The sequence below is a fragment of the Dendrobates tinctorius genome, unplaced genomic scaffold (genome assembly GCF_039654945.1).
Source record: "Dendrobates tinctorius isolate UK_male_01 unplaced genomic scaffold, ASM3965494v1 ptg000211l, whole genome shotgun sequence".
NCBI lineage: Eukaryota > Metazoa > Chordata > Amphibia > Anura > Dendrobatidae > Dendrobates > Dendrobates tinctorius.
The window spans coordinates 28,882,835-28,895,267 of NW_027361878.1; the positions used below are offsets into that span (position 1 = coordinate 28,882,835).

Consider the following 12,433-nt stretch of genomic DNA (forward strand, 5'->3'; position numbering starts at 1 on the left):
TGCAACATGGTGCGTTCGGCGCACCGTCAAAAGGGCGCAGCTCACGCAAAATCCTACTAGCGCACGGTCTGCGCACCCTATGCTAAAGATAGGGTGTGCAGATCGCATGCAGCCGTGTGCGATACTAGGCAGAGATGACCGGAGGGGGCGGGCAGGGGGCGGGGCTTATTGGCGGCCGTGCGCTGCGGCCCAAAACGCTAGCGTGAAGCTAGCCTTAGAGTCCCTCTAGACCCACTAAGCATGCGGCGTCGCACCTGCGAACACCAGTAAGGCTGGTTTCACATTGGCGTTTCACAGACCTGCGTCAGTCTGCGCACGACCGCCGCTAAGCTCCGCCCCCTGCCGGTTAGCTCCGCCTATGGACGCATGATGCTGCATGCGACCTGTGTCCTCTATCTTTAGCACTGGGGATGCAGGCTGTGCGCAGGTATGCGTTTGCCGGCGCATGCGTCCTTTTGACGGTGCGCCGACCAGCGCCAAACGCAACCTGTTGCATTTTGGTGCACTCGGCGCACCGTGAAAAGGACGCCTGCGTCGGCAAACGCATACCTGCACACAGCCTGCATCCCCAGTGCTAGATAGGGGTCGCAGGTCGCATGCAGCGTCATGCGCCCATAGGCGGAGCTAAGTGGCAGGGGGTGGAGCTTAGTGGCGGCCGCGCGCAGACCAACGCAGGTCTGTGAAACGCCAATGTGAAACCAGCCTAATAAACGCTGGCTACTGTGGAGTGCAAAGTGTTCAGTGGCGTCCCTGGCTTTGCCTCCTACCTGCACTTTCAGCCTAGGCACTAATTGGAAAGGCCGAACAACACATGCGTACCAAGGATTGGGGTTTCATAATGAGTCAGTCACCAGAGACATTCATACGTGCATACAACACACTCCACAGACCGCAGGGGACATGGCTTGAGATTCCCCATGCAGTGATGGGAACTCAACGTCTAACAATGTAGTGTCTGTATACAGCTCTCAGACACTGCGCTCACTGATTCTCTTCACAGGAATCATCTTCTGTGAGGTAATTTTACCTCATGGCATCCCTAAAACATATTCTCCGAGGTAATTTTACCTCATGGCATCCCTAAAACATATTCTCCGAGGTAATTTTACCTCATGACATCCCTAAAACATATTCTCCGAGGTAATTTTACCTCATGGCATCCCTAAAACATATTCTCCGAGGTAATTTTACCTCATGGCATCCCTAAAACATATTCTCCCTAACGCCATTTACAGCAAGGAGTGCTATCTGCTGGCTTTGCTGTGTAATGGCGTCACAGACAGGTTTCCTGCCCTCAGACAGTTCAACTGCCCGTCTCCAAGGGTAGGGTCTAGTTTGGAGTTGAAGTGTTGTGGGGGGAGGAGTGATTTGTTGAAATCATGACGTCATCGGAAGGGGCGGGACCTCCTCAGTCCAGCGCGTGCAGCAGTGCTCCCATCTTGTGTGCCGGATCCTGGTGTTGCTCCTGAGTTGTGCTGTGGAGAGGACTCTGAGATTCATGCACTGAGCTGTGTGCAGCAACCTGCGCTCTGGGGAGACTGCTGAGGAGCAGTGCTCAGCGGTTTACTGTGAGGACTGATCCTGATCCTGGGCTCGTCTGCACTGAGGTGGGGAGACCATGTGAATAAATGTTATTGAGGCATCCAGGGGACTGTGTGAGGAGGTATGGGGTACACAGAGGTGGGGAGACCATGTGACTGAATGTTATTGAGGCATCCAGGGGGCTGTGTGAGGAGGTATGGGGTACGCAGAGGTGGGGAGACCATGTGAATAAATGTTATTGAGGCATCCAGGGGGCTGTGTGAGGAGGTATGGGGTACGCAGAGGTGGGGAGACCATGTGACTGAATGTTATTGAGGCATCCAGGGGGCTGTGTGAGGAGGCATGGGGTACGCAGAGGTGGGGAGACCATGTGACTGAATGTTATTGAGGCATCCAGGGGGCTGTGTGAGGAGGCATGGGGTACACAGAGGTGGGGAGACCATGTGACTGAATGTAATTGAGGCATCCAGGGGGCTGTGTGAGGAGGCATGGGGTACGCAGAGGTGGGGAGACCATGTGACTGAATGTTATTGAGGCATCCAGGGGGCTGTGTGAGGAGGCATGGGGTACACAGAGGTGGGGAGACCATGTGACTGAATGTTATTGAGGCATCCAGGGGGCTGTGTGAGGAGGCATGGGGTACGCAGAGGTGGGGAGACCATGTGAATAAATGTTATTGAGGCATCCAGGGGGCTGTGTGAGGAGGTATGGGGTACGCAGAGGTGGGGAGACCATGTGACTGAATGTTATTGAGGCATCCAGGGGGCTGTGTGAGGAGGCATGGGGTACGCAGAGGTGGGGAGACCATGTGACTGAATGTTATTGAGGCATCCAGGGGGCTGTGTGAGGAGGCATGGGGTACACAGAGGTGGGGAGACCATGTGACTGAATGTTATTGAGGCATCCAGGGGGCTGTGTGAGGAGGCATGGGGTACGCAGAGGTGGGGAGACCATGTGACTGAATGTTATTGAGGCATCCAGGGGGCTGTGTGAGGAGGCATGGGGTACACAGAGGTGGGGAGACCATGTGACTGAATGTAATTGAGGCATCCAGGGGGCTGTGTGAGGAGGCATGGGGTACACAGAGGTGGGGAGACCATGTGACTGAATGTAATTGAGGCATCCAGGGGGCTGTGTGAGGAGGCATGGGGTACGCAGAGGTGGGGAGACCATGTGACTGAATGTAATTGAGGCATCCAGGGGGCTGTGTGAGGAGGTATGGGGTACACAGAGGTGGGGAGACCATGTGAATAAATGTTATTGAGGCATCCAGGGGGCTGTGTGAGGAGGCATGGGGTACACAGAGGTGGGGAGACCATGTGAATAAATGTTATTGAGGCATCCAGGGCGCTGTGTGAGGAGGTATGGGGTACACAGAGGTGGGGAGACCATGTGAATAAATGTTATTGAGGCATCCAGGGCGCTGTGTGAGGAGGTATGGGGTACGCAGAGGTGGGGAGACCATGTGACTGAATGTTATTGAGGCATCCAGGGCGCTGTGTGAGGAGGTATGGGGTACACAGAGGTGGGGAGACCATGTGAATAAATGTTATTGAGGCATCCAGGGCGCTGTGTGAGGAGGTATGGGGTACACAGAGGTGGGGAGACCATGTGAATAAATGTTATTGAGGCATCCAGGGCGCTGTGTGAGGAGGTATGGGGTACACAGAGGTGGGGAGACCATGTGACTGTTATTGAGGCATCCAGGGGGCTGTGTGAGGAGGTATGGGGTACGCAGAGGTGGGGAGACCATGTGAATAAATGTTATTGAGGCACCCAGGGGGCTGTGTGAGGAGGTATGGGGTACGCAGAGGTGGGGAGACCATGTGAATAAATGTTATTGAGGCATCCAGGGCGCTGTGTGAGGAGGTATGGGGTACGCAGAGGTGGGGAGACCATGTGAATAAATGTTATTGAGGCATCCAGGGGGCTGTGTGAGGAGGTATGGGGTACGCAGAGGTGGGGAGACCATGTGAATAAATGTTTTTGAGGCATCCAGTGCGCTGTGTGAGGAGGTGTGGGGAGACCATGTGAATGAATTTGGAGGCATCCAGGGGGCTGTGTGGGGAGACCATGTGAATGAATTTGGAGGCATCCAGGGGGCTGTGTGAGGAGGTATGGGGTACGCAGAGGTGGGGAGACTGTGAATGAATTTGGAGGCATGGGGTACGCAGAGGTGAGGAGACCATGTGAATGAATTTGGGGGCTGTGTGAGGAGGTATGGGGTACGCAGAGGTGGGGAGACCATGTGAATGAATTTGGAGGCATCCAGGGGGCTGTGTGAGGAGGTGTGGGGAGACCATGTGAATGAATTTGGAGGCATCCAGGGGGCTGTGTGAGGAGGTGTGGGGAGACCATGTGAATGAATTTGGAGGCATCCAGGGGGCTGTGTGAGGAGGTGTGGGGAGACCATGTGAATGAATTTGGAGGCATCCAGGGGGCTGTGTGGGGAGACCATGTGAATGAATTTGGAGGCATCCAGGGGGCTGTGTGAGGAGGTATGGGGTACGCAGAGGTGGGGAGACCATGTGAATGAATTTGGAGGCATGGGGTACGCAGAGGTGAGGAGACCATGTGAATGAATTTGGGGGCTGTGTGAGGAGGTATGGGGTACGCAGAGGTGGGGAGACCATGTGAATGAATTTGGAGGCATCCAGGGGGCTGTGTGAGGAGGTGTGGGGAGACCATGTGAATGAATTTGGAGGCATCCAGGGGGCTGTGTGAGGAGGTGTGGGGAGACCATGTGAATGAATTTGGAGGCATCCAGGGGGCTGTGTGAGGAGGTGTGGGGAGACCATGTGAATGAATTTGGAGGCATCCAGGGGGCTGTGTGAGGAGGTGTGGGGAGACCATGTGAATGAATTTGGAGGCATCCAGGGGGCTGTGTGAGGAGGTGTGGGGAGACCATGTGAATGAATTTGGAGGCATCCACGGGGCTGTGTGAGGAGGTATGGGGTACGCAGAGGTGGGGAGACCATGTGAATGAATTTGGAGGCTTCCAGGGGGCTGTGTGAGGAGGTATGGGGTACGCAGAGGTGGGGAGACCATGTGAATGAATTTGGAGGCATCCAGGGGGCTGTGTGAGGAGGTATGGGGTACGCAGAGGTGGGGAAACCATGTGAATGGATTTGGAGGCACCCAGGGGGCTGTGTGAGGAGGTATGGGGTACGCAGAGGTGGGGAGACCATGTGAATGAATTTGGAGGCATCCAGGGGCCTGTGTGAGGAGGCATGGGGTACACAGAGGTGGGGAGACCATGTGAATATATTTGGAGGCATCCAGGGGGCTGTGTGAGGAGGTATGGGGTACGCAGAGGTGGGGAGACCATGTGAATACATTTGGAGGCATCCAGGGGGCTGTGTGAGGAGGTGGGGAGACCATGTGAATGAATTTGGAGGCATCCAGGGGGCTGTGTTAGGAGGTATGGGGTACGCAGAGGTGGGGAGACCATGTGAATGAATTTGAAGGCATCCAGGGGGCTGTGTGAGGAGGCATGGGTACGCAGAGGTGGGGTGACCAAGTGAATATATTTGGATGCATCCAGGGGGCTGTTTGAGGAGGTATGGGGTACGCAGAGGTGGGGACACTGAGTAAATGTTGAGGCATCCAGGGGGCTGTGTGAGGGGGGGTATATGTAGAGGGGCATCCAGGGGGCTGTTTAAGGGGGCATGTGGTATGCAGAGGTGGGGAGACCACGTGAATAAATGTGGCATCCAGGGGGCCTTGTGAGGGGGTATGCAGAGGTGGGGAGACCATGGGAATAAATGTTGAGGCATCCAGGGGGCTGTGTGAGGAGGCATGGGGTAAGCAGAGGGACATCCAGAAGGCTGCTGTGAGGGGCATGGGGTATGCAGATGTGGGAGACCATGTGAATAAATGTTGTTGAGGCATCCAGGCGGCTGGTGTGAGGGGGAATATGCAGAGGGGCATCCAGAGGGCTGTGTGAGGGGGGCATGGAGTATGCAGAGGGGCATCCAGAGGGCTGGTGTGAGGAGGCATAGGGTATGTAGAATGGCATCCAGGGGTTGGCTGGTGTGAATGGGGCATGGGATGGGATATGTACAGGGGCATCCAGGAGGCTGTGTGGCTGGTGTGAGGAGGCATGGGGTATGTAGATGACCATCAAGGGGGCTGGTGTGAGGGGGGCATGGGGTATGTAGATGGTAAATGCTAGACTGTATGGGCTCCTTCCAGGTGTGACGTCATTTCCGTCACTTGTGGGCTTCTATTTTAGCAAGGTGTGAAGCATCACGCCGTTAACTTGCAAATCACCATGGCACATAGAGGTTAGTGTTTCAGGGTGAAAAACGTATGACCCTCTTTTGGTTTTAGGGTGAAAAACCTGCTACCCTGTGGTGGAGTTTTGGGGGTGACCCGCAAAAACGTGCGACCCTGTCGTGGAATTTGGGGGTGAGGGTTTTGGGGGTGACCAGCGTGTTCTGTTTTAGCAAGTTGCAGCACGCTATTACTATAGGTGATGGGGTTTTGGGGGACTCATGTGGTGGCACTTGGGGATGATCTGCTATTGGGGAGATCCCTGTTCGGTGGTGACCTGCTGCTGGCTATTGGGGAGGACCACTGTGGTGGGGCGACCTGCTGCTGGCTATTGGGGGACCCTTATGGTGGGGTTTGGGGGAGGCGACCTGCTGCTTACTGGGTGTACCCCTTTTAGTGGGGGGGTGACCTGCTGCTGGCTATTAGGGGGACCCCCTGTGGTGGGATTTGAGGGCGATCTGTTGCTGGCTATTGAGGGGACGGGGACCCCTGTGGTGGGATTTGAGGGTGGCCTGCTGCTGGTTATTGGGACCCCTGTGGTGTGATTTGGGGATGACCTGCTTGTGTTTGGGGGGCCTCCTGCTGGTTATTGGGGGACCCCTTTTAGTGGGGGCAACCTGCTTGTGTTGGGGTGGGTGACCTGCTGCTGGTTACTGGGGGGGCTGTGGTGGGGTTTGGGAGGGACCTGCTGCTTACGGAGGGACCCATTTTAGTGTGGGGCAACCCGCTGCTGGCTATTGGAGGACTTCTGTGGTGGGTTTTGTGGGCGACCTGCTGCTGGCCACCCCTAGAACCTTGTGGTGGGATTTGGGGGTGACCTGCTCTCGGGGGGTACCCCTTTTAGTGGGGGGCAACCTGCTGCTAGCTATTGAGGGTCACCTGTGTGTGGGACTTGGGGGCGACCTGCTGCTGGCTATTGGGGGACCCCTGTGGTGGGATTTGGGGGTGCCCTGCTCAATGGGGACCCATTTTAGTGGGGGGTGGCCTGCTTGTGGTGGGGTTTGGGGGGTGATCTGGGGGAGATTAATGCATGCTTGTGGAGTCTTGTTGGGCCCTGGGAGGGGGTTAATACATGCTTGTGGGGTCTGGTTGGGCCCTGGGGGGAGATAATGCGCCCTTTCGGGGTCTGGGTGGGTTTATGCATGCTTGCGGGGTCTGGTTGGCCCCAGGGGGTTAATGCATGCTTGTGAGGTCTGATTGGGCCCCGGGGGTTAATGCACGTTTGCGGGGTCTGGTTGGGCCCTAGGGGGAGATAATGCACACTTGTGGGGTCTGGTTGGCCTCGGGGGGGGGGGGTTAAAGCATGCTTGCGAGGTCTGATTGGGCCCCAGGGGTTAATGCACGCTTGCAGGGTCTGGTTGGGCCCTGGGGTTAATGCATGCTTGCGGGGTCTGGTTGGGCCCCGGAGGGGGAAGAGTTAATGCACGCTTGCTGGGTCTGGTTTATGCTGGGGGGTGGAAGTCCGATGGGGCTTTATGCTTGGGGAGGGCGGAAGTCCGATGGGGCTTTATGCTTTGGGGAGGGCGGAAGTCCGATGGGGGCTTTATGCTTGGGGAGGGCGGAAGTCCGATGGGGGCTTTATGCTTGGGGAGGGCGGAAGTCCGATGGGGGCTTTATGCTTGGGGAGGGCGGAAGTCCGATGGGGGCTTTATGCTTGGGGAGGGTGGAAGTCCGATGGGGGCTTTATGCTTGGGAAGGGTGGAAGTCCGATGGGGGCTTTATGCTTGGGGAGAGTGGATGTCCTGTGAGGGTTAATGCTGGGGGGGAGTGGATGTCCGATGGGGGTTTATTCTTGGGGAGGGTGGAAGTCCGATGGGGCTTTATGCTGGGGGGAGTGGATGTCCAGTGAGGGTTAATGCTGGGGGGAGTGGATGTCCGATGGGGGTTTATTCTTGGGTGGGGGGTGGTGTCTGATGGGAGTAATGCTTGGGGGGTGGGGTGGACGTCCTATGGGGATTTGTGGGTTTATGCTTGGCGTCGGTGGACGTTCGATGGGGTTGATGAAGCGTTGAGGCGTCCAATTGGGGGATTTGTTTGGAGGCAGTTTGATGGGATGTACATTTGGGGGCAGGGGGCGTCATGGGGATTTATGCTTGGGGAGGCAATGTCTGGTGGGCTTTGGGTTTATAATGTGGGGTCCACTGATTAGTGTCAGGTTGAGGTTTATGATTGGGGGAGCGGTGTTATGCTGTGTGGCCCTCTGTTGTCAACTCATTTTCTGGTTTACCTCTGGTGAGGGTGGTGGAGCTGGCTGTGTTGACAGAGGAGTCGTGAGTTCTCCATCCGGGCACCCTCTGGTGGTGACAGTAGGTAATGAAGCTGATCTAAATGGCAGAGACCTGCCACCTGAGGAGGAGGACTGTGAGTGGACATCAGGAGTCTCTGACTGGATTTAAGACAGCCGACTCCCTAATTTTGTGCTGGTTTCCAGTTCTGTTCCTGCCTTCTCAAGCTAAGTGTGCTCTGCTATTTTTTCACATAAGATTTGGTCTGGTTTACTCAGTTTTTGTGGTCGGTCAGCCAGCCCCTGCTGGGGCTGTGCTGAATTTCCATTCTTATGTCTCTGTTTATGCCAGTTTGCTTTTTTGTCCCTGATCAGATTGGTCTCTTTTTGCTCTGTCTTCAGACTATACCAGAGTGCTGATATAGGGAATTGAAGTCTAGCGATTTCAGGGTTTTTGTTATCAGAAAGTGTTGGACATTTTTTGGCAGGGTTTTTTGTGCGTGATTGCAGACAGCGTCTTTCCTTTCCTGTCCTTTCTAGTTAGTGTGGGCCCCATCGTTTGCTCAGCCTATTTTTCTATCTGTGTTTGTGTTTTCATCTTGTCTCACCGACAATACATGTTTGGGGGCTGTCTATTGCTTTGGCGTCTGCTCTGGGGCAGTTTAGATTTCCCCTTTTCTTGCTTTAGGCTTATTTAGTTCTCCGGCTGTGACGAGGCATCTAGGATCATAGTAGGTACGCTCCACGGCTACTGCTAGTTCTGTGGATAGGATCAGGGGTCTACAATCCGCTTAGTTACCAACCTCTCTGGTTTTCTGTGGCTTAGCTTGTTTTTCCTCCTCGGTGACTCATTCATAACAGCCCTCTGGTTGGTGTGGGGGGTTATGCTGTGTGGCCCTCTGGTTGGTGTGGGGGGGGGCTAATGCTTCATTGGGGTACACAAAACATGGGTGTATGCTGCTTATGCTATGCAAAGTAAAAAATGTAGGTCCCCCCAGAGGAGGGTACACCACCAACTGGCACAAAGCTAATCCGTTTTACCTTAGTGTCAGTAGGAGGCAGACATGGGTCCGGACCGCCCAGGCCAGTTTCTGCCTTAGGTTTTTTTTTTTATTAATGTTTTCCTTTTTTCTTTCAGATACATTTTTTTGAGGGTGACAGAGTGAAATTGTCACTCTGCTCTCGCACCTAGAATTGTCACTACCGTATCATCTGTGGTCTACAAGGCAAGGCCTTAACAGATCAAGTGTTTGTTCCACGGAGGACTGTCCTTGCCACTAATCCCCGACCCTCTTGCCCCCCAGAGCCAGATAGAGTTGGAAAGAAAGACAAATCGGTTACCTGCCAGCCACCCGAAAGTCTGCATCCTGGATTTTCCATGGCCATCTTCATCACCGGTCTGCAAACACGGCTTTGGGATCTTCAGGACAGATATATCCTACCAACCAGTGAGGGGGCTCCGTTTAAAAAAAGGAAGGGACAGGACAAATATGTTGCAGGTTTCCCCTGAGCAATATGGATGTCTCCTGGGGAAGCATTGCTATTCATGTGGCCTCTGTTTTTCAGAGGCTCCTGCGACCCTGCTCTTAGAAAAAAAAAAAAAAAAAATCTAGGCTCTGGTTTAGGCCTTCTCTGTTGGCCGGGCCACACTGCCAGTGCCCTGAACAATCACGCACGCCGACTTTCTAGTGTTCCCTGCTCTGCACCTATCTGGGTAAGAGTACTTTGCTTCTGCAACATAGGACTAAACTCCGCCTCCCAAGAGATGTACAGTTCAATTTTGGTTGTTTTGGAAATATTCTGTCCAAAAAAGCAACCGACGGGCCAACTCTCTGACCTGCCAGGAAAAGACAAGACGTTCCTTCAGGCCAACCCCCTCCTGGCATCCACAAACCCACCAGCGCTGGTCTGCTAGGCCTGGATCTAGCAGACTCTCTTCGGCATGATGGGGCGTTCCCACCTTGGATGTTTCTCGGGCTGCCGTCTCCTTTACTATTCAAGTCAGGTATTATGATCTCTGGTCCGGGACACCGAAACCTCAGACACCAAAGGCAGGCCTGGGGGGGGCAGAGCTGCAGACCCTCCCAACAGTCCTACCCGCATGCACCACCAGCATATTACAGTTTTACAATACATAAATGCTTAAAATGAAACAAGCAAAGGCATAAAGTTTTCAATGCAAAAAAATGCACTTCTATACATAATGTCAAAATGTTATTTTTCCAATATTTCTATAAGTCTGCGACTTCAGTGAATGTAAATAAAACATTGCTGTGGTTAAGTCTCCATGTTGCATTTTTAGATTCAAAGAAAAGAACTTTTATGGATTAAGCGTGCGCTACCAGACCATCACTCCTCACAAGTGGTGTGCTTTATACATTTATTCCCAACGCGTTTCAAAGTTAACAACTTCTTCCTCAGGGGATGACATGTATAGACAGGTTTTATATATACACAGTTCAAAAATTGGCGCCAAGGGTCACATGTTGCAAGGAAGACAAAAGTCAAAGTTCATCAGTATTGCGATGTTAAAATTGGTTAAAAACTTATTATTTCCAACGAAATTAATACTTTTAATATAATTCCAGGTAATTAGAAAAAGAAAGTGAAAAAAGAAAGAAAAAAGGGAAAGAAAAAAGAGGAAGTAAAAATGGGAAGAACTTGGACAGAACCAGAAAAACGGAGTCAGAAGCGAGCAGTGGCCAGTACCCAGACCACCACTCTAAATGTGCAGATTAGATATCAAAAAAAGGAAAAAAAGAGAAGGAGAGAAGAAAGGAAGAACAGAAAAAAAGAACAAAAAAGAAAAAGAGAAAGAATAAATGGATAAGGAAAAGAATATTGAATGTTGAACCCCTGATGAAGGATTAATTCCGAAACGTGCGTCGGGGAGCACAATTGTGGGACGTGCTGGACCTCAAAGGTATATTAATTTTGGCATTCTCATTCAAGCATTTATTCCTAGCGGTTTATTTGCACAGCAATTTAGTGAAGTCTTTTTTGCACACTGCACTTCAGCAAGCAGTGTTTTTATCTAAACTTCATATTGGTGCATGGCACTTTACATACTATATCACTTTAGTTTTGCACAGCAATTTGTTGCAAACCCTTTCCCCCCTTTTTTTTTTTTTTTTGCACAGGCACACTGCACTTTAGTAAGCAGTGTTTTTATAAGTTGATTCACTTTGCACCATTCACTGTCTATGTGACCATTATTTGTAATAAATTTTCACTGTATTATTTGTTCTTTAAACACAAAACGCTTTCACAGTATCATACAATTTTTACTAAGAGGAATTCATCATTTTTTCATTTTATCATTTATTATATATAAAAAAAAATTGTTTCTAGGAATATTAAAATATATATTTTTATATGAATGCATATGTAAATACCATATAATTGGTCCAAGCTATATAATTTTTTTACTATTGTGTAAAATTGTCCCACTTGTGCTTAGTGTTTTTTATATATTAACTCTATGGTATTTTATACCACCACTGATATAATCTTCAATAAATACCTTTATTAATAATACATCTTGTCTGGTTTTCTCTTGTCCACGGGTCCTCTTCGGTATTTTCTTGTTTGGTCGTTTGCAACTAGTGGGTTCACCACTTATCTTCACTGAACACTGGTGGTAGTATATTTAAATAATATAACACTTATTACTATGACTCTTATTTAGATAATTTGTGTAGATATATCATAAATATTCAGTGTTTGTGTGTCTTTTCGCCTTTCATTTCATGCATAGGGCAGGACAAGCTGCTTAGCCCCTTTAGTGACGGGCCCAATTTTTTAACCCCTTCCCGACCCATGATGCCTACGTAGGTGTCATGCTATAAATAGCGCTCCTGCAGGTCGGGTGACCGGGGTCAATGAAAGGTCACCCGACCTGCACACAAAGGACCCTTTATGCTTCACCACAGGGGGGTGGCTTGGCCCCCACGTGGCTACGATCGCTCTGATTGGCTGTTGAAAGTGAAACAGCGTATCAAAGCAATAGTAATATTTCATCAATGAAATTTGATGAAATATTACAATCCAGCCATGGCGGATGCTGCAGTAGCATTGGACATGGATGGAGACACTAACTTAACCCCCCCCACACACACCGGCTGGCGGGGGCGATTGGGAAGAGTCTTGAGGAGATCATTTGCATATTCCCAGTGCCTTCTGGGATAAGTGAAGAGTCTCCGCGAGCTCAACGATCATTGGGTTTTAGCGGTTGCAGCTGAAAAGAGGAAATCGGAAAACCAGGGGAAGAGTCTTGAGGAGATCATTTGCATATTCCCAGTGCCTTCTGGGATAAGTGAAGAGTCTCCGCGAGCTCAACGATCACTGGGTTTTGGCGGTTGCAGCTGAAAAGAGGAAATCGGAAAACCAGGG

General features: G+C 51.5%; 1 long non-coding RNA gene across 2 annotated transcripts; it reads left to right on the plus strand.

Annotated features, from left to right (window-relative positions):
- The first annotated feature begins 1,393 nt into the window (after nt 1-1,393).
- On the plus strand, nt 1,394-10,961 carry LOC141058413 (uncharacterized). 2 transcript variants are annotated; one of them, XR_012222160.1, is made up of 2 exons: nt 1,394-1,607; nt 9,180-10,961. It is a non-coding gene; the product is annotated as an uncharacterized lncRNA (long non-coding RNA). The 2 variants fall into 2 exon arrangements; XR_012222159.1 differs by having other exon boundaries at nt 10,630-10,961.
- Nucleotides 10,962-12,433: the final 1,472 nt, after the last annotated feature.